Below are 23,216 nucleotides of genomic sequence, written 5' to 3'. Positions count from 1 at the left end.
TCGAATCCAAGCTGCAACCGCAACCTACACCACAGCTGTGGGAAGACCAGATCATTTAACCCACTGTGTGGGGCCAGGGACTGAACCTGTGCCGCTGCAGAGACAGCTCTGGATCCTTAACTCGCTGCTCCACATCAGGAACTCCAGATCTGTGTTTTTTGACAAAATGCCTCCCCCTTATGCTTGGTCACTGTGCTATTGTAGACACATGGGCTCAGCATACTTAAATGTTCTATCATCCAAACTTCCTAACATTTTCCAATTCTGTTCAGTAGAATCTCTGCACAGGATTTCTCCTGGGATGTAATGGTTTGTTTCTGGATTTCAGCCATGTCATCTGCACACGTTCTCTCATATACAGTTAGCCCTATCGCTTTGGATCCTTTTTGGAGAGCTTCAGTGGTTTACCATGTGGGCCCACAATACTCCTTTCCTTGTCTCTGAATCATTGTCTGTGACAATTTACTGACAGTAGGGATTAGTGAAGATTCAGGGCACAATTCTTGGGCTGCCCTGAGTCCCTTCACCTTGGAATAGAAGCATTTAATAACCAGGGAGTGGATATGACAGAAAGCAGTTGGTGTTAGAACAGTTTTGAAATATCTGAAAAGCACTGCATTCCAATAGAGATATTTTGTAAAGGAAAAGGAAAGAGCATAATACCAAAGTAAGTGACTGTTCATGGGGATGATGTTCAGATCTTAATTATCATTTAGAATCTGGGGAATATTTGTGTCCTTATCTTAGGATATCTATCATTCATTCATTGATTCTTACCTACATGGGTAATAGGTAGCTGCATGCCCAACTCTTTCCATTGTGTGGTTCATAAAGTTTCCTTATCATCCACCTTTTGTGGTAGAATAGTCTTCAGTGTTTCCTCTGTATTCATTGAGAACCACTTCACATAGTGTGATACTTTTTGATTTAGCCATCCAACAGAATTTTAGAAATTTCAGGAGAAGGAAAGGCTATTATGTTTATCCATATTTTTGCCCTGTCCATTTTTTCTTACTGATGTTCAAAGAGCACTTCTATTATCAATTCCTTTCTGTTTTAACTTCCTTTAAGCCATTCTTTTAGTTTACATCACTGGTGATAAATTATTTTCTTTTTCCTTCATCTGACAGTGTCTTTGTATACCCATCCTTTCCTGCAAGATAACATAGTCACCAGATACAGAATTTTAGGTTAACAGTTCTTTTCTTTCACTTGAAAAATATTGCACCACTTCCTTCTCTTCTCCACAGTTTCTGATGAGAAATTTGCTGTTATTTGAATTGCTTTTCTCCTATAGGTAATGCCTTATTTCTCTCTCCATGCTTTCAAGTTCTTTTTTTGTGTGTGTGTACCTAATTTTTTAAAGTTTGATTGTGATGTGTGTTTTCATGGATTTCTTTGAAATAATTCTGTTTGGGGTTCGTTCACCTTCTTGAACTTCCAGGTTTATGTCTTTTGCTAAATGTGAAATTTGTTAGCCATTATTTCTTCAGTTTTTCTCATATGCATTTTTCCCTCTCCTTTCAAGACAAAAATGATATGAATATTACATCTTTTGTTTATTGATTCACAGGTCCCTGAGGAATTGTTCTACATTTTTTGTCTATTTTTTTTCCTCTGTCGTTTAAATCAGGTTATTTCTGTTGTTCTACCTTCACATTAACTGATTCTTTCCTCTTTCCTCTCCATTCTGCTGTTACATCCATCCATTGACTCTCAATTTCAGTTAATGTATGTTTCAGTTCTAAAATTTCCATTTGGTTCCTCTATGTATTTTCCATTTCTTTACTGAGACTTTCTATTTTTTTTTCATTTGTTTCAAGCATGTTTGTATTTATTCATTGAAACACTTTTATGATGACTACTTAAAAATTCCATATTAGAAAATTCCAATACCTGTTATTATCTTGGTGTTCATGTCTGTTGATGATATTTTCTCATTCAACTAATATTTTTTCGATTTTTTTTGATAGAAGAGGGAATTTTGATTATATCCAGGACATTTTGGGTATTATGTTACAAGATTCTACATCTCATTAAATAATCTGTTTTAGTAAGTCTCTTGTGACACTATGCCAGTAAGGAATGAAACTCAGACATAGTGTAATAGCAATGCAGAGATGAAAGTCAGGGTTCATCACTCAGGAGGTATGAAGTGGGAATAGAAGGGGTGCTTCATGAGTGCTCTGTAGGGGTGGGATCTCAGGCTCCCCACCAGGCATCTGCCTACACTGCCCAAGTTGGGAGAAGGAGCGAACCTCCTTGTTGGTCCTCTGTGGCCTCAACTGATACTATATTGGGGGGAGGGAGGTGTGCTCATTAGTGCCAGGTGGGGATAAAAGTCCATGTTCCCCACTCAACCTCTAACCTGGGGGACAAGGTAGGCATGTGGGTGGAAGGGAAGTGGCGCCTTATACTACTGCTTGGTGGAAGGAGAATTTCACTCTCCACCAGGCCTCCACGGATACCACCCAGGTAGGAGTGGGAAGGCACTTCTTTACTGCCCTCCTTGTGGCTTCTGTTAACACCATGGAGGGGAGGAGGCCTCTTTGTCATTGGCTATCATGAAAGTTCCACTGTCCCACTTGGCTTCTGATGACACCAGCCCAGAGAGGGGCTGTTCTACCAGAGAGGAGGCAAAGGGAGCCTCATTATGACTGGGATTGGGTGGAAGTCAGACTCCCTGCAGGGTCTCCCCTGACACTACATTGTGTGTATGGGTAGGGGTGTCTTCATTTCCACCAGCTGGGGATAATAAAATTCCCTTTCCCCAGGTGGTCTGCTCTGATACTACTGAGAGAGTGGGAAGGAAGGGTGCCTGCTTACAATCAAGTGAGCATGAAATCACCCTCCCCACTCAGCCTTTGCTGCCATGGAGAGGGTACAACTGCGTTTCATGGCATGGTGCTTGTCTGAGGTAAGACAGTTGTCTAACAGCTAGCTTTCTTGCTAGGTTCTCCTTTTTCTGGCTCTTTGTCTAGACATAGATTTTCTTGGGGCTTTTCTTGTCTTTTCCTGTTGGCATTTTTGGGTCACCTGCTCTTCTAGCACCCAATCTGGGACAAAAATAAAACCAAAGGAATTCACTGCCCTGTTACTTGGATCTCTAAGTCCCAAGCCAGTTGGCCTTTTTACTTTCCACATTTCAGAGGTTTCTTATATTTGTGTTACCTATAATATCCAGGATTTTAAGCTGTACCTAGCCAAAGTAATAGGGAGAAGTATGTCTATTAAATCTTGTCTATGAAGTTCCTATTATGGCACATTGGAAAAGAATCTGACTAGGAACCATGAGGTTGAGGGTTCGATCCCTGGCCTCGCTTGGTGTGTCAAGGATCTGGCGTTGACGTGAGCTGTGGTGTAGGTCGTGGACACGGCTTGGATCCCACATTGCTGTGGCTGTGGTGTAGGCCAGCAGTTGTAGATCCGATTCGACCCCTAGCCTGGGAACCTCCATATGCCTTGGGTGTGGCCCTAAAAAGACAAAAAAGACAAAAAAAATCTTGTCTTCTATAAAGAAGTCCTTTCCTTTTATTTTTTAATATAAGTAAATATATATATATATATAGTTGACCCTCGAACAATAGATTTGTCCACTTATACACATATTTTTTTCAATAGTAAATACTATAGTATTACATGATCCAAAATTAGTTGAACCACAGACATGGAACCACAGATACAGAGGACCCATGGATATGGAGGAACTGAGTATATGGCGAGCCAACTATAAGTTATATGCAGGTTTTCAACTGTACAGAGAGGGTCAGTGCCCCTAACCCCTGTGTTGTTCAAGGGTCAACTATATTTGCATTCCCCTGTTTGTTCTTAGATTTAAAAAATACCATACTATACACCTTTGTGTACATTGACTTTTTCTCTCAACAGTATATCCCAGAGGTCTCCCCATAGTTTTAAGTTGAGATATTCATAATTCTTCTTTACGCTTACTTGGTATATACTGTGGTTGTGTGAAAGTTTGTTGCATAACATACAGCTGGTGTATATTTAGGTTGCTTCTGATTTTTTCTTATACAAATAGTGCCTCAGTGAATATCTGTATTTATAGCTAATATCTTTTTTTTTGTCATTACCTGTATATCTTTAGTATATAGATATTATGTTTCTGGAAATGGGATTTCCTAGCCAAAGCATAAGAATATATGTAATTTTGCTAGGTATATTCAAATTCCCCTTTATAGTGGTTGCATTAATTTCCTATAACTACTGTAATAAATAACCACACACTTGGTGGCCATGCAAAGTAGAAATTAATTAACTCACTGTTTTAGAGGTCAGAAGTCCAAAATTAGTTTCACCAGGCCAAACTCAAGATGTCAGCATCATGATGCTCCTTCTGGAGGGTCTAGAGGAAAATCTGTTCTTTTCCTCTTCAAGCTTTGGTTAGTCACTGACATTCCTTGGCTTGTGCCTGCATCACTCCAGCCTCTGCATCCCTGGTCATATTATACCTTATTTTGTGTCTGTATCAACTGTTCCCCTGCCTCTCTGTTATAATGACACATATGATTGCATTTAGGGCCCTCCTGGATAATCAGGACAAATCTCTGCATTTCAAGATCCTTAATTTCAACACATTTGCAAAGACCCTTTTTCCAAGTACACTAAGGTCTATAGGTTCCAGAGATTAGGATTTGGTATCTTTGGAAGCAAATATTAAGACTACTATAGCGATGATAACATTTTACATCTCTGTGAGCAGCATGTGAAAGGACATTTTTTTTGTGTGTGCATCCTCATCAAATGAGTGAGTTAATAAACTTTTGGATTTGCCAGTCTAATAGTTTAGAAATGACATCTTCCTGTAGCTGTAGTTACATCTTCCTTACTAAAAGCAAGTTTGAACCTCTTTTTCATGTATTTAAAGACAATTTTAGGGAGTTCCCATTGTGGCGCAGCAGAAATGAATACAACTAGTATCCATAAGGATGCGGGTTCAATCCCTGGCCTCGATCAGTGGGTCAAGGATCCAGCATTGCCATGAGCTATGGTGAAGGTCATAGACACAGCTTGGATCCCACGTTGCTGTGGATGTGGTGTAGGCCAGCAGCTGTAGCTCCAATTTGATCCCTGGCCTGGGAACTTCCATATGCCGTGGGTGTGGTCCTAAGAAAAGAGAAGACAATTTGCATTTTTTCCATTAATTGTTTACATTTCTTCCATATCTCTGATATGTTGTTGTTTACTCTGTATCAATAAGCTTCTGTGTGGAAGGACTATCAACATTTTGTTAGATATTAGTTACACATATTTTTCTTGTGTCTTTTTAATTGGCTAGCATGTTTTATGCCATGCCAAATTGTCCTTGTTATTTGATGTAGTCAAATTTACTAATCTTTTTCCTTAATATGCCTGAATTTTGAGTCATAGTTAATAAAGTTCTCCTTCCTATAAAAGAGACATTAACATGAATATCTCATAGAGATCGAGTGAATTTGAAGCAGAAGGAAATGAAATACATGGATAGGTATATGATGGATAAGCTTTGGTGTCATTTTTGTATGATGAGATACCTAAGGGTGGTGAGGGGGAGGGAGTAATTATCCTTTTAATACTTATTTTAAACAATAAGGAAACTTTTATATCATTTAACAAGAAATGTGGCAGAAAGACAATGCCAGGATTGGTTTCATTTAGCTGTTCAACAGTGTCATCAAGGACTAAAGTTCTTTCCATCTTCAATGTGTGTGTTGGTTTGTCCGCTCTCATGATCTCAAGATAGCTACCATAGTTCCAGCTTTCACATACAATCAACAATATCTAGAAGCAGAAAAAGTGTGTCTGGCTGCCACTCTTTCCTACCCTCCTCTTTTTTTTTTTATTGTGGCAAGATATACATAACAAATTTATGATTTTAACCATATTTAAGTGTATAGTTCAGTGGCATTTAGTGCATTCATGCTGTTGTACAACCAGCACCACATTTCTGGAACTTTTTTATCATCTGGAACTGAAATTCTGTTCCCATTAAACAATAACTCCTCATTTATCCCATCCCAATCCCATGGTAACCACTATTCTACTTTTCCCTCCCTGAATTTGACTATATATATATATATATATATATATATATATATATATATATCATATAAATGAAATAATACAATGTCTGTCCTTTAGTGTATGGCGTATTTCACTTACCACCATATCATCAAGGTTCATCCATGTTGTAGCACGTATTTCAACTTCATTCCATTTTAAGGTTGGATAATATTCTGTTGTATGCATATACCACAATTTGTTTATCCATTCATCTATTACTGAACGTTAGACTTGCTTCCACCTTTTGACTATTGTGAACAGCCTGCTAAGAGCATTCTGTACAAATATCTGTTTGAGTGCCTCTTTTAATTCTTTGCGTTATATACTCAAAAGTGTAATTGCTGGATCATATGAAATTTCTTTGGAAACTGCCATTCTGTTTTTTACAGCAGCTATACCAATTTACATTACCACCAGCAAGTTACAAAGTAATAATATCTCCACATTCTCACCAACACTGGTTAATTTCTGGGGGGTGTTTTATTTTCTATTTACTAATTTTTATTGAAGTATAGTTGATTTACAATATTATATTAGTTTCAGGTGTACAACATAGTGATTAAATATTTTTATAGATTATACTCCATTTGAAGTTATTGCAGCAGGTAAGGGAGGGATAAATTAGGAGTTTGGGATTAGCACATACAAACTACTATTTATAAATTAGATAAACAATGAAGTCCTTCTGTATAGCACAATACAATATCCTGTAATAAACCATAATGAAAAAGAACATATATAACTGAATTACTTTGTTGTACACCAGAAACTGTCACATTGTAAACCAGTTATACTTCAATTTAAATTTTTTTTAAGTTAATGCAAAGCAATGACTGTATTTCCTGTGCTATACAATATATCCTTGTTGCTTATCTATTTGTTTTTGTCTTTCTAGGGCCACGCCCTCAGCATGTGGAGGTTCCCAGGCTAGGGGTCTAATCAGAGCTACAGCTGCGGGCCTACACTACAGCCACGGCAATGCCAAATCCAAGCCGCATCTGCAACCTTCACCACAGCTCACGCAACGCCGAATCCTTAACCCACTGAGTGAGGCCAGGGATCAAACCCGAAACCTCATGGTTCCTATAGATTTGTTTTTGCTTGGCCACAACAGGAACTCCCATATTGCTTATCTATTTTATACATAGCAGTTTGTATCTCTCAATCTCATATCCCTATCTTGCTCCTCCCACTTCCCTCTCCCTACTGGTAATTGCTAGTTTGTCCTCTATGTCTATAAGTCTTTTTTTGTTATGTACATTCATTTGTTTTATTTTTTTAGATTGCACATATAAGTGATAATTGATTATTTGTCCTTGTCTAATGTGTTTCATCAAGCATAATACTCTCTAGATCCATCACATTGTTGCAAATGGCAGAATTTCGTGCTTTTTTATGGCTGAGTAATAGTCAACTGTGTGTGTGTGTGTGTGTGTGTGTGTGTACACACACACACAACATCTTCTTTATACATTCATCTGTCAGTGGACACCTAGGTTACTTCCATATATTGGCTATTATAAATAATGTTGCTATGAACATTGAGGTGCATGTATCTTTTCAGATAAGTGTTTTCATTTTCTTCAGATATATATGCAGGAGTAGAATTTCTGGATAATGTGGTAGTTTTTCTTTAGTCTTTTGAGGAACCTGAGTACTGTTTTCCATAGTGGCTGCACCAATTTACATTCCCATCAACAATGTACAAGGGTTCCCTTTTCTCCACATCTTGGCCAACATTTGTTATTGGTAGGCCTTTTTATGATGGCCATTCTGACAGGTGTGAGGTGATATCTCATTGTGGTTTTGAGTTGCATTTCTCTAATGATTAGTGATGTTGAGCATCTTTTCATGTGCCTGTTAGTTATCTGTACGTCTTCTTTGGAAAAATGTCAATTTTATTTGTTTGCTTTTTCAAATAATAGCCATCCTAATAGGTATGAGGTTGTTCTCATTGTGGCTTGGATTTGCATTTTCCTAATGATCAATGATGTTCAGCATCTTTTCATGTGTTTATTGGCTATTTGTACATCTTTGGAGCAATGACTATTCAAGTCCTTTGCCCAGTTTTTAATCAAGTTGTTCATTTTGTTATTGAGTTATAAGAATTCTTTGTATATTCTGGTTATAAATCCTTTATCGGACTTGCAAATATTTGCTTCTGTTTTGTGTATTGCCTTCTCACCTTGTTGATAGTGTCCTTTGAGGCACAAGAGTTGTTAATATTGAAATCCAATTTATTTTTTATTTTGTTTCCTGTGCTTTGTTATCATATCTAAGAAATAGTTGCCAAATCCAATACCATGAAACATCACCCCTAAGTTTTCTTCCAAGAGTTTTATAGTTTTAGCTCTTATATTTAGGACTTTGATTTCTTTTGAGTTAATTTTTGTATATGGTGTAAGATAAATATCCAACTTCATTCTTTTGCATGTGTATATCAGTTTTATCAGTACCATTTATTAAAAATACTGTCCTTTTCTTATTGAATGGTCTTGCACCCTTGTTGAAAATCATTTGACCAAATAGGTGAGGGTATATTTCTGGGTTGTCTGTTACATTCCATTAATTTATGTGCCTGTCTATATGCTAATAGCACACTGTTTTGATGATCGTATCTTTGAAATAAATTTGATGTGAGAAATGTGTATACTCAGTTTTGTTATTGTTCAAGTTTCTTTTAGTTGTTCAGGGTCCCATGAGATTCTTTATTAATTTTATGATATATTTTAAAATTCCTACAAAAAGACATCATTTAGATTTTGATAGAGTCTGGTAGATCACTTTGGGTGGTATTGACAATTTAACAATACTAAATCTTCTAATCCATGAACATAAGATACCTTTCCATTTATTTATGTTCTCTTTAATTTCCCTCAAGAAAGTTTTGTAGTTTTCAGTGTGTGCATCTTTTTGTCTCCTTGGTTAAGGTTATTCCTAGAGCATTTTTTTTCTTTTTCTTTAGGGCCACACACACAGCATTTGGAGGTTCCCAGGCTAGTGGTCAAATAAGAGCTGTAGCTGCTGGCATACACCAACCACAGCAACAGCAACACCAGATCTGAGCTGCATCTGCGACCTACACCACAGCTCATGGCAATGCCAGATCCTCAACACACTGAGCAAGGCCAGGGATCAAACCTGTGTCCTCATGGATGCTAGTCAGATTCGTTTCCACTGAGCCACGACAGGAACTCCATAATCCTAGAGTATTTTATTCTTTTTGATGTAAATGTAATTGTTTTCATAGGTTCCTTTTTGGATTATTTATCTTTAATGCATGGAAACATAACTATTTTTCGCACATTGATATTGTATCCTGCAATTTTGCTGAATTAATCTATTAGTTCTAATAGTTTTTTGGTGTATGTGGAATCTTTGGGGTCTTCTACATATCAGATTATGTCATCTGTGAACAGAGATATTTCAACTTCTTACTTTCCAATTTGGATACCTATTATTTCCTTTACTTGTGTAATTGCTCTGGCTAGAGCTTCCAATACTATGTTGCACAGAAGTGGTGAAAATGGGCCTCCTTCTCCTGTTCCTGATATTAGTGGAAAAGTTTTCACCATTGAGTATGATGTTAGTTGTGGATTTTATTATGTTGAGGTGGTTTCCTTCTATTTCTAGTTTATTGAGTGTTTTAATTATAAAAGGGTGCTGAATTTATCAAATGCTTTTAAAACATGAATTGAGATGATTATGTATCTTTTCCCTTCATTCTGTTAAGGTGGGATGTTATATTGTTTAGTTTTTGAATGTTGAACCACACTTGAATTCCATAAATTCCACCACTTTGTCATGGTGTATAAACCTTCTATATGCTGCTAAATTTGGTTTGCTAGTATTTTTTAGGATATTTGTATTAATGCTAGTGATATTGGCCTGAAGTATTATTTTCTTGTAGTGTCTTGGTCTCGTTTTGGTATCGGAGTAACACTGGTCTTACAAAATGAGTTAAGAAGTTTTCCCTCCTTGGAGTTCCTGCTGTGGTGCAATGGGATTTGTGATGTCTCTGCAATGCCACACTCAGGGGGTTAAAGGAAGTGGTGTTGCTGCAGCTGAGGCTTAGGTCTCAACTGTGGCTTGGATCTGATCCTTGGCCCAGAAACTCCATATGCCATGGCATGACCAAAAAAAAAAAAGTGTTCCCTCCTCTTTAATACTTTCAGAATTTTTAAAAATAGACTTTATTTTTATAGCAATTTTAGGTTCCTATCAAAATTGAGCAGAAAATTAAAGAGTTTCCATATGACCCCTTCCCCAGCACACATACTGCCTGCCCCACTCTCAAAATTCTACACCAGAGTAGTCCATTTATTACAATCAGTGAGCTACATTGGCACATCATTATCAGCCAGAGTCCCTAGTTTGTACTAGGTTTCACTATTGGTATTGTGCATTATGTGGGGTTGGACAAATATATGCTGGCATATGGACACAATTATAGTTATTACACAGAAAATTTTCACTGCCTTAAAATTGTTCCGTTCTCTGCCTTTCCAGCCCTCCCTTTCTCCAACCACTGGCAATCACTGATCTTTTTCACTGTCTCCATATTTATGCTATCACCAGGATGTCATATATTGGATTCAAATAATATGTAGATTTTCTGATTGACTTCTTTAATTTATTAATATACATTTAAAGCTTTTCATGTCTTTTCAAGCCTTGATAGGTGATTTCTTTTTTAGCATTGAACAATATTCCACCGTATAAGTATACCACAGTTTATTTATCCATCTGCCTACTGAAGGCCATCTTGATTGCTCCCAAGTTAGGTAATCAAGAATAAAAGTGCTATAAACCTCCTTGTGCAGGTTTCTGTATGGACGTACGTTTTTGGCATATTTGGGTAAATTCTAAGGAGTGCAGTTGCTAGATCATGAGGCAAGAGTATGTTAAGCTTCTAAGAAGCTGCCAAACTGTCTTCCAAAATGGCTGTACCATTTTGCATTTCCATTAGCAATGAATGAAAATTCCTGCTGCTCCACATCCTCACCAGCATTTGTTGTTGTCAGTGTCTTGGATTTTGCCATTCTAATAGGTGTTTGTAGTATTTTTTGTTGTTGTTTTAATTTAAAATTCCTGAGCGATGTGATGTGATCATCTTTTCTATGACTATTTGCTATCCATATATAGTCTTAGGTGAGGTGTCCACCCAGATCTTTTGCCCATTTTAAAATTTGGGTTGTTCATTTCCTTACTGTTGAATTTTAAGAGTTCTTTGTATATTTTGGCTATGAATCCCTTATAAGATTTATATTTTTCAAATATTTTATCCCAGTCTGTAGCTTGTCTTTTCATTCTGTTGGCAGTGTCATTTTTTTGTGGAGCATAAGTATTTAATTTTATAAACTGCAGTAGTCAAAACAGTGTGATATTGATAAAAGATTAGACAAATAGATCACTGTAACAGAATAAAGAACCCAGAAATAGACCCACACAAATATAGTCAAGTGATCTTTGACAAGGAGCAAAGGCAGTACAATGGTGCTGGAACAACTGGATAGCCTCATGAAAAAAAATAATCTAGACACAGGACTTACACACTTCATAAAAATAACTCAAAATAGATCATAGACCTAAATGTAAAATGCAAAAGTTTGAAACTCCAAAAAGAAAACATAGGAGAAAATCTAAGTGACTTTGGGTTTGGCAATGATTTTTTTAGATAAAGCATCAGACATGATCCGTGAAAACAATAATCGAGGGAGTTCCCATCATGGCTCAGTAGAAACGAATCTGACTAGCATCCATGAAGACACAGGTTCAATCCCTGGCCTCGCTCAGTGGGTTAAGGATCCAGCATTGCTGTGAGCTGTGGTGTAAGTCACAGATGTGGCTCAGATCTGGCGTTGCTGTGGTTGTGGTGTAGGCTGGCAGCTTCAGCTCCAATTCGACCCCTAGCCTGGGAACCTCCATATGCCATATGTGGGATGCCCTAAAAACCAAAAAAAAAAAAAAAAAAAAACCAAAAAAAAAAAACAAAAACCCAAAACCCCACAAAACTTGATTATCTGACTTCATTAAAATTTAAAGCTTCTGTGCTGCAAAAAGGACTGGTTTTAATCTTCTTTTAACCTTTGGTAGAATTTACCATTGAAGCTGCCTGGTCCAGGACTTGTGTGTGTGTGTGTTTAGGGTTGCACCTGTGGCATATGGAGGTTCCCAGGCTAGGGGTCAAATCAGAGCTACAGCTGCCAGCCTACACTACAGCCACAGCAACGTGGATTCCAGGCCACGTCTGTGACCTACACAACAGCTCACAACAATACTGGATCCTTAACTCACTGAGCAAAGCCAGGGATCAAACCTGCATCCTCATGGATACTAGTCAGGTTCATTAACCACTGGACCACGATGGCATCTACAGTCCAGGACATTTATTTCTTGGAAAGAAAGATTTCCAATTACGGATTCAATCTCCTTAATAGATTTAACTGTACTCAGATTTTCTATGTATTCATGATTCAGTTGGTAGGCTGCATGTTTCTAGGAATTTGTTCAATTCATCAAGGTTATTCAATTTGTTGGCATGCAATTGTTCATTATATTCTCCTATAATTTTTTTTCTGTAAAATCAGTTGTAATATACCCACCTTCATTTCTGATTTTAGTAATTTGTATATTCTTTTTTTTCTTAGTCAAAGTAACTAAAGATTTGTCATTGTGGTGATATTTTCTAAGAACCATTTCGGTTTCATTGATTTTTCTTTTTTGTTTTCCTATTTTTTATTTTTATTTAGCTCCACTCTAAACAATGCGTGTTTTTTCCTTTCTTTTGCTAGCTTTGGTATTAGTTTGTTCTTCATTTTCTAGTTCTTTAAGCTGTAAAGTTAGGTTGTTAATTTGAAATCTTATCTTTCATGTAAATATTGACAGTTAATACATTTCCATCTCAGCACTGCTTTGCTGTACCCCATAAGTTTTTGTTGTTGCATTTTCATTTATATTTGTCTCATGGTATTTTCTAAATTCTTTTGTGATTTCGTCTTTGCCCTATTGGTTGTTTAAGAGTATGTTGTTTAATTTCCACACATTTGTGACTTTTCCAGTTTTCCTTCATTTATTGATGTCTAGTTTCATTCTGTTGTGATTAGAAGGTCATTTGTATGATTTAAATATTTTTAAATTGGCATTTCCCATCGTGGCACAGCAGAAACGAATCTGACTAGGAACCATGAGGTTGTGGGTTCAATCCCTGGCCTCGCTCAGTGGGTTAAGAATCTGGCATTGCTGTGAGCAGTGGTGTAGGTTACAGACGCAGCTCGGATCTGACGTTGCTGTGGCTATGGCGTAGGCTGGTGGCTACAGCTCTGATTAGACCCCTAGCCTGGGAACTTCCAAATGCCTCAGGTGCAGCCATAAAAAGACAAAAAGACAAAAATTTTTTTTTAATTTATTAAGACTAGTTTTGGTAGTTCCTACTGTGGTGCAGCAGGTTAAGGATCTGGTATTGTCTCTGCAATGGCACAAGTTCAATACCCAGCCCACACAGTGGGTTAAAGGATCCAGCTGTGGTGTAGGTTGCAGCTGTGGCTCAGATTCACTCCCTGGCCTAGGAACTTCCATACACTGTGGGTGTGGTCAAAAAAAAAAAAAAAAAAGCAGGAGTTCCCGTCGTGGCACAGTGGTTAACGAATCCGACTAGGAATCATGAGGTTGCAGGTTCGATCCCTGGCCTTGCTCAGTGGGTTAAGGATATGGCATTGCCGTGAGCTGTGGTGTGGGTTGCAGATGTGGGTCTGATCCCATGTTGCTGTGGCTCTGGTGTAGGCCAGTGGCTACAGCTCCAATTGGACCCCTGGCCTGGGAACCTCCATATGTCCTGGGAGTGGCTCAAGAAAAGGCAAAAAGACAAAAAATAATATAAAATAAAAAATAAAAAAAAGCAAAACAAAAAACATTATTTTTGTAATGTATGGTCTATTCTGGAGACTATTCCATGTTCAGTTGAGGACAATGTATATGTGGCAATTGTTGGTTGGAGTTCTGTATGTGTTTGTTATGTCCAGTTGGATTATAGTGTTGTCCTCCTCCCACCCATGTTATTGATATCACCAATTATATCTTTATATATTGTGTAGCCATTAAAATAGGTTTATTATTTTTGATGTATTTGTAATTTAAATCCTTACAAAATTAAAAGTGGATTTATAAACCAAAACTTGTAAAATACTGATTTTTATATTTGCCCATTTATTTACCTTTGATCTTTATAGTTTTATATAGCTACAAGTTATTGTTTAATGTCCTTTCATTTCAACTTGAAGGACTCCCTTTAGCATTTCTTGTAAGGCAGGACTAGTGTTAATGAACTTCCTCAGCTTTTGTTTATCTGGAAATACCTTAATTTCACTCATTTTTAAAGGATAGTTTTGACAGATTTAGAATTATCATTTGATAGGTTATTTCTTTCAGTACTTTAAATATATTATCCTACCACATTCTGGCCTCTAAAGTTTCAGCTGACAAATCAGCTGATGATATTGAGGATCACTCGTATGTGATGAATTGATTTTCTCTTTCTACTTGCAAAATTCTCTTTGTCTTTTCCTATTGAAAGTTTGATCTTAGTGAGTCTTGGTATGGAACTGTTTGTGTTTTTCATACTTGGGGTTTGTTGAGCCTCTTGTACATTTACAATTATGTCAATTTGGGAAGTTTTCAGCAATTATTTTTTCATATAATATCTCTGCCACTTTCTGTCTCTCTCTGGGACTCTCATGATGTGTTTATTGGTCCTCTTGATGGTATCTTATAAGACCAATAGGCTCTGTTGACTTTTCTTCATTGTGTTTTCTTTCTGTTCCTCAAACTCAGTACTTACAAAGGTCATATCTTCAAGTTCACTGATTCTTTCTTCTGCTTGACCAAATCTATTATTGAACCATTTAATGAATTTTTCAATTACATTGTAGTATTTTTTCAGCTCCAAAATTTGTTTGGTTCCTTCTAATAATTTCTGTCTCTGTCTATATTCTTATTTTATTCATACTTTTCCCCCAATTTCCTTTAGTTATTTGTTTTCCTTTGGCTCTTGAGCATATATAAAACAGTTACTTTAAAATTTTGTCTAGTAAGTCCTATGTCAGGGCTTCTCTGGGTGAAGAAATTTGTCTCAATATGTTCTGTACATTTGAATTGGCTATATTTTCCTGATTCTTTTTAGTCTTTGTCATTTTTGGTTGCAGTTTGAACATTTCAAATAAAAACTACCAATACCAGTTTTTGCAGATGTTCTTTACCAATAGTTGGACTTGCTCTGATCATGGGAATTAGCCTGAAGTGAAAGCCTAAGATTTTCTCAGGTCTTTTTTGCACTTGCATGTTGTGTGGGCCTTGTGTGAATTTCTCAATTCCCCTTTATACATGGCTACTTTTAAATCTCATAATTTCCCCAAAGAGTCTCACCACAGATTCTTCTTGGCATCTTAGATAGTCTATTGTATATCTCCACCTATAATCTCTTTTCTCATCCTTCTGTAGTCCAATAGTATCCATGAAATTTTCACAAACAGTGTCTTTTACCTTTCCCATCTGTGCCCAAAGTTAGGGAAAACAAAGGGCAGTCCTTCAGGCAGCACTCAGACAAGTTAAAATATTGAAGATAAAGTCTACTCTACTTCCTCTGGTTTGAAAGAGGGACTATGAACTGGGCTGCCATCTCCTCCGGATAAAAACTGCTGCCACACTGGGAAGGGGAAAGGAAGGGGAAGTAATGCTTCAGAAACTTTTCCTACCACTTTTAATGAGGACTCTTCTTGATTGGGTGTTCACTTAGTTGCAGTAGACCTTTGGCTCTTCTCAGATCTCATAAAGTTATTATATCAAGCCTCTATTTATTTTATATGATGTTTTTGTGGGTAAAAGAGGGCCCAGAGATTCTTAGTCTGCCATTTTGCTGATATTACTTCTCCTTACTTTTAATGTATTTTCTTCTCTTCTCCTTTTATCTTCCATTTTAACACCAGAATAGCATCTACCCATTGAGTCCCAGAAAGAAGGAAGTAAAAATAACAGTATAAGGACAGGTCTTCCATATAACACACTGAAATCAGGATAGCTGTGTCCTAAATACCAGCTCCTTCTTTTCCTGTAAGACCAAAGGCAGTCATTTCCCTTGTGTTGGTCTCACCCATAACACAGAAAAAGTTTGTATATTCCAATGGTTAGCAACATGGCCTTTAGTGTCAAATGAAGTTGAATGTCAGTTGGACAAATTTAATTACTGACATCATGACCTTTATAGCAAATATTGAGCCTCCAGAAATATACTGAATTGTAGGTTTCTGGTTATTTACTTATTTATATCTGGACTTGACAATATTTTCCAAAATTTCTAAGTTAATAATGGATCATTTTTTTAAAGCAGGATTAAAGCTCATAGAAAGAGTGCTTGCTATGAAATATTTCAGATATAGATTTATAAAAAAAAACAGAATTCTATATATTCAAGAAATAAAATATCACATATGCAGTTGAAACTCACTTTGAAGTTTATATTAACCTCTTTCTTCTTCAGAGGTAATTTTTAATCAAAATTTGGGTTTTTCATACTTAAGAATTTCTTTATAGTTTATTACATATGCATATATATCTATAGTTTTATTACATATGTATATATACCTAAGTGAAATATGGTATTGTTTTCTTGCATGGTTGTATCCATAGGTGCTGGCTACCTGATGGAAAAGAGGAAGGAAGGAACATAAGGAGAACAAATACACATTCACATCTCAACACTGTGACCTGCCATATATACCTTCCTTGTCATGTGTATTCCCTTGCAGAGCTATTTAAATGGACACAACCATTTTTTTTCTTTTAGTTTATGTGCTGTAGGGATCACTAACATATTCTGAAGATACTATTTTCAGCCCTTTCCTCCCAATGTTTTAAACAGGGAGGCTTAATTTCCCAAGTGCCATATAGCTCAAAATAATTTCTCAGTGTATCCTTAATGTGAAATATCTTTTCATTTGTCCAGGCCTAATTTACTGGCTTTCATTAACAGTTACTCATGTAGTTCTGTGTATCTAGAACCTAATCTGTATCATCCTGGTGAAAGTTTTTCTGTGTCCAGACCACTACCTATACCCCTTGAATGGCTTAAGGATGCATCCCATTTTGAACTTGATCTGATTTTGTATTACAAGTGCTGGGCATGTGTATTTTTTTCCTTTTATTATTTTTTTATTGCCTAAGGAAGGTGATTCAGTGATGTTTTAACATGTGTGTGTTGATTGCTCCTGAATGAGCCTGCAATGAAACTTTAACCCCGAACCCCACTGTTTAAGGACTCTCCCCTTATGGATGCTGTGGAGCTGAGCTCTCAGCAATTTCATGCAGATCTTCACCCTTTCCCTCCCCTGTGACATACATTGCTTGGATAACTGGGAGGTTAAGTGGATGAGACTGCTTTTAATTCAAAGAGCTTTATTTGGGAGACTACAGAAAGAAGAATGTTGTGAAACTACTTTTATCTAAAATCCAGGGAAATGAAGACATTATCTGACTGATGAATGTAAGCCTTATTTGAGAGACATGCTTGCCCTTCCCCTAGGCATTTATACTTTACTTGAAGCTGCCGAACGGAGACTGTCAGGTGGATATCTTCATAAACTAGTTTTTTGACCACTTTATTACCTAATTCCCCTTGTTTAGGGAGGCTTATCTGACACTGACCCACTTTCCCATGGAATGACTGGGATATTTATTTTTTCTCTTTATTCTTTTCACTTCTAAACCCAAGTGCTTTTGTTGTAGATAAAAATGGGAAATACAGGGAAGGTAAAAAAAATTAGAAATCCTTAAAAGTCTACTACTTCTGGATAAACAATTTAATAGTTGAATATAATATTTTCAGAAAATAAGACCTACCTGTGTGTTGTCTGTAAGAAACTCACTTTAAATGTAAAGATTCATATAGATTAAAAGTAAATGGATGGAGAATATGCTAACATGCTAATATTAACCAAAAGAAAGCAAGAGTAGCTATATTCATTTCAGACAGACTTCAAAGCAAGGTAAGTTATCAAGAACAAAGAAAGGCATTATGTAATGATTAAAGAGATCAATTCTCCAAGACATAACAATCTTTAACATTTATGTGCCTAAGAACAAAGCATAAAAATATGTTAGTCAAAACTGATCATATGATCATATCAATACATTTGACAAAAGCATTTGACAAAATTCAGCACCCATTTATAATTGAAAAAAATTCTCATTAAACTAGTAATAGAGGGGAAATTCCTCACATTGGTAATTAATATCTACAAAAAACATACAGCTAACATCATATTAATAGTGAGAAACTTAAAGGTTTCCCACTAAAGTCAGCTACAAAGCAAGATATCCACTCTCACAACTCCTTTTCAGTATCATACTGGAAGTTATAGCTAATGCAATCAGATAAGAAAGGGAAATAAAAGGTATACAGATTGGGAAGGAAGAAATATAATTGTCTTATTTCACAAGTTACATTATCATCTATGTTGAAAATCCGAAAGAATCAACAACAACAAAAATACCCCTCTAGAACAAATAAGCAATTATGACAAGGTTGTAGTATACAAGGTTAATATATAAAAGCCACTTTCCTATATACCAGCAAAGAACAAATAGATTTTGAAATTTAAAACCCAATACCATTTACATTAGCACCCCCCAAAGTGAAGTAATTAGATATAAATACAACAAAATATGTAGAAGATCTATATGAGGAAAACTATAACACTGATGAATGAAATCAAGGAGCTAAATAAATAGAGATATTCCATGTTCATGGACAGGAAGGCTCAATATTGTCAAGATGTTAGTTCTTCCCAACTTGACCTGTGGGTTCAATGAAATACTTCTCAAAATCCTAGCAAATTATTTTGTGGATATTGAAAAACTGATTATAATATTTTTATGGGTTAAAGAACCAGAATAGCCAACACAGTATTGAAGGAGAAGAACAAAAGGTGAAGGACTGACACTATCCCAACATCAAGACACATTATAAAGTCATAGTAATCAAGACAGTGTGGTATTGATGAACAAATAGATCAATGGAACAATACACGACCTGTAAATTGACCCACATATGTATAGTCGACTGATTTTCAACAAAAGAGCATAGGCCATAGAATGGAGTGAAGATAGTCTTTACAATAAACGGTGCTGAAACAACCAGACATCAATATGGAAAAAATGAATCTAGATACAAACCTTACACACTTCACAAAGAATAACTCAAAATAGATCAAAGACCTAAATGTAAGACATAAAACTACAAAACTCCTGGGCTAAGGACCCGGCATTGCCATGAGCTGTGGTGAAGGTTGCAGACGTGGCTTGGATCCCCCCATTGCTATGGCTCTAGCATAGGCTGGCGGCTACAGCTCCAATTGGACCCCTGACCTAGGAACCTCCATATGCCCCAGTGCAGCCCTAAAAAGGCAAAAAAAAAAAAAAAACTATAAAACTCCTAGAAGATATGAGAAATCCTAGATACCTTTGATTATGGCAGTTACTTTTTTGAATGTGATACCAAAGGCACAATCCATGAAAGAAACAATTGATAAGCTGGAATCCATGAAAATTAGAAACTGCTGCTCTGCAAATGAAAATGTTAAGAGAAAGAGAAGACAAGTCTAAGACTGAAAAAAATATTTGCAAAAGACACATCTGATAAAGGACATCCATCCAAAATATACCATTAATTCTTAAAACCCAACAATAATAAAATGAACAACCTAATTTTAAAATGGGACAAAAGACCTTAACAGACAATTCTCCAAAGATATACAGGTAGCAAATAAGTATAGAAAAAGATGCTCCACATTGTATGTTATCAGAGATATGCAAATTATAACAGAGATGAGATACCACACATTTATTAGAATGGCCAAAATTTGGAACACTGGCAACACCAAATACTGGGAGGATTTGGAGCAATAGTATCTCTTGTCTGTTGCTGATGGGAATGCAAAATGGTTACAGACACTTTAGAAGACAGTTTGGTGGTATCTTACAAAACTAAACGTACACTGAACCACACAATCCAGTAGTCACACTCCTTGGTGTTTACCCAGAGGAGTTCAAAACTTATGTCCATACAAAAACCTGCACACAGATGTTTATAGCAGCTTTATTTATAATTGCCAAAACTCACAAGCAACTAAGATGTCCTTCATTAGGTAAGTGGATAAATAAATTGTGGTGATTCATGCAGTAGGATATTATTCAGTGTTAAAAAGAAATTGGTCGGGAGTTACCATTGTGGCTCAGTGTTGACGAGTTTCCATGAGGGCACAGGGTCAATTCCTGGCCTCATTGGGTTCAGGATGTGGTGTTGTAGCAAGCTGCAGAGTAGGTTGCAGATGCGGCTCAGATCCTGCATTGCTGTGGCTGTAGCTGTGGTGTAGGCTGGCAGCTGCAGCTCTGATTCAACCCCTAGCCTGGGAACTTCCATTTGCTGCAGGTGTGGCCATTAAAAAAGAAAAAGAAAAAGAAATTATCTCTCAAGAAAAGACATGGACAAATTTTATATGCATATTATTAAGTGAAAGAAGCCAATTTGAAAAAGGCTTCATGTCTTTTTGAATTAGTGTTTTCATATTCTTCAGATAAATACTGAGAGGTGGGATAGCTGGATCATGTGGTAGTTCTATTTGTAATTTATTGAGGAATCTCCATGCTGTTTTCCATAGTGGCTGCACCAATTTATATTCCAACATAAACCAATAGTTTCCCTTTTCTCCACATCTTTGCCAACACTTGTTATTTTTTGCCTTTTTGATGATAGCCATTCTAATGGTCTTCATTGCATCATTATTTACAACAGCCAAGATGTAGAAACAACCTAAATGCCCGTCAATGGATGACTGGATAAAGATTTTACACACACACACACTACATAGCCATAAAAAGATAAAATCTTGCCATTTGTGACAATATGGGTGGACATTGAGGATATTATGCTAAGTGAAATAAGAATAAGACAAATACTATATGATTCCACCCATATATGGAATAAAACAGACAAAATTAATGAACAAACCAAACTAACAAAGGGGGGGGGAGTGAAATGTGTAAAGGGGATCAACTTTATGGTGACAGTTGGAAACTAAGTTTTTAGTGGCAAGCACCCTGTAGTCTACACAGCAGCATAATATAATGTGCACATGAAACTTATATAATGTTATAAATCAATGTTACCTCAATAAAAAAGAAAAAGCTACATATTGTATGATTCCAACTATATGACATTCAAGCAAAACTATGGAAACAGTAGAAAGATCAGTGGTTGCTAGAAATTTCAAGGAGAGAGGAGGAGGATGTGTGGATAGAGCACAGAGCAAATTTAGGGCAGTGAAAACACTCTGTGTGGTACCATAGTGATAGACATGTCATTATACATTTGTCCAAACCTATAGAATGTACAACACTAAGGTAAACTATGGACTTTGCATGATTATGATTTGCCCATGTAGGTTCATCAGTTATAACAAATGTACCATTCTGGTGGGGATGTTGATAATGGGAGAGGCTATGCATGTATGAGAACAGGGGTGTATATGGGAAATCTCTGTACCTCCCTGTCAATTTTGCTGTGACTGTATAACTGTTCTAAAAAAGGAGTCTTGGAGTTCCCGTTGTGGCTCAGGGGTTAATGAACCCAACTAGTATCCATGAGGACGCAGGTTCGATCCTTGGCCTTCCTCAGTGGGTTAAAGATCTGGTGTTGCCATGAGCTGTGGTGTAGGTCAAAGATGTGGCTCGGATCCCGCATTGCTGTGGCTGTGGCATAGGCCGGCAGCTGCAGCTCTGATTCAACCCCTTAGCCTGGGAGCCTCCATATGCCGCAAGTGCGGCCCTCAAAAGACAAAAAAAAAAAAAAAGAGTCTTAATTTTTAAAAAGTTAGTGTGAAGGGGCCATGTCATCTCAGAATTAACCTTTGAATTAGTCCGTAATTCATTTCCCCTCTTATCCTCCTATTTCCAATATACAGCTAATGAGATGCCTCTGATGGAACAGTATGGGATTTTACAATATATATTCAGTTATAGTGAATGGAAGGATAATTTTGTGTCCAAAAAATGGTGGTAATTTGTGGAATTTTCGCCTCACAGGGAGGCAGCAGATGGCTGAAGTCCTGGTGTGATGTGGTTGGATGATGCATGATCTGAGGACCCCTGCCCTTGTGACTAGGGGGTGGGTCCATGATTCTCCTTTAAACATATGAACACACCAAGCAGTCCAGGAGCAGCAGTCAGGCAAACATGGCACCTTGCTGTCCTGGCTCCAAATCCCACTGAGCTCACCAGGTGAGTCAAAGCCAAGCCTGTCTTCCCAGCATGGGGAACTGGATTATGATCTGCTCAGAGGCACCATGTTGGGCCGCTCCGAGGAGCTTCTGAGCCTCCTGAGAAACTGGAGATCCTTCTGTCATTCTAACTTTGAACCCAAGGCATATCAGAAAGATATTTGCTTTCTTCATAAAGAGAGCTATCTTCTTATTAGGAGAAACTGAGAAATGAGTTCTCACAGTGCCTGTCTTAGCCCCAAGGCTCAGTTGGCCCCTTCTGCTGTGTCCCGACATTTAAAGGGCCCTGGAAGTCCCACCACACACCATCCACTCTGGGCAGGTTTTCTCATTTGTCCCTGTGCTCTGGGACACAGGTATCATGAGTCCCATGTCACAGATGCCCAAGTTCAGGCTGACAGAGCCCAGGTCACCTCCCCAGGTAAGTGGCAGCATGGGCTGAGCTTCCACCCCTCACCCTCCCTAGAGGACACTCAGCAGCCTCCCTTTTAGAAGATGAGCTCCCAGAGCTGGAGAAAGGGTCACTCACACTCCCTGCTGTGGTGGCCCCAAGGGTACTCACCAACCCCTCTGGGTGAGGAAGATGACAGAATGAAATCCTGCCCCTTCTGTCAGGAGACCTGGGTGTCTCAGCCACATCCATGGGCTCATCCCTGGAAGGAGGAGCGGGGCACAGGCAGAAGCTCAGGTGTTGCCCTCAAGACAGGTGATCTGGAGGGAAGAAAAATGATAGGTAAGGAAAAGCCTTAAGAAATTGCACTCTGTATTTCATCTCCTTTAATCTCAACAACTATTCAAGCTACCCTTCCTTATGACCAACCTTCATAC

Source organism: Phacochoerus africanus, chromosome X, assembly GCF_016906955.1.
Source record: "Phacochoerus africanus isolate WHEZ1 chromosome X, ROS_Pafr_v1, whole genome shotgun sequence".
NCBI classification, from domain to species: domain Eukaryota; kingdom Metazoa; phylum Chordata; class Mammalia; order Artiodactyla; family Suidae; genus Phacochoerus; species Phacochoerus africanus.
Note: the sequence above shows the minus strand (reverse complement) of the source record.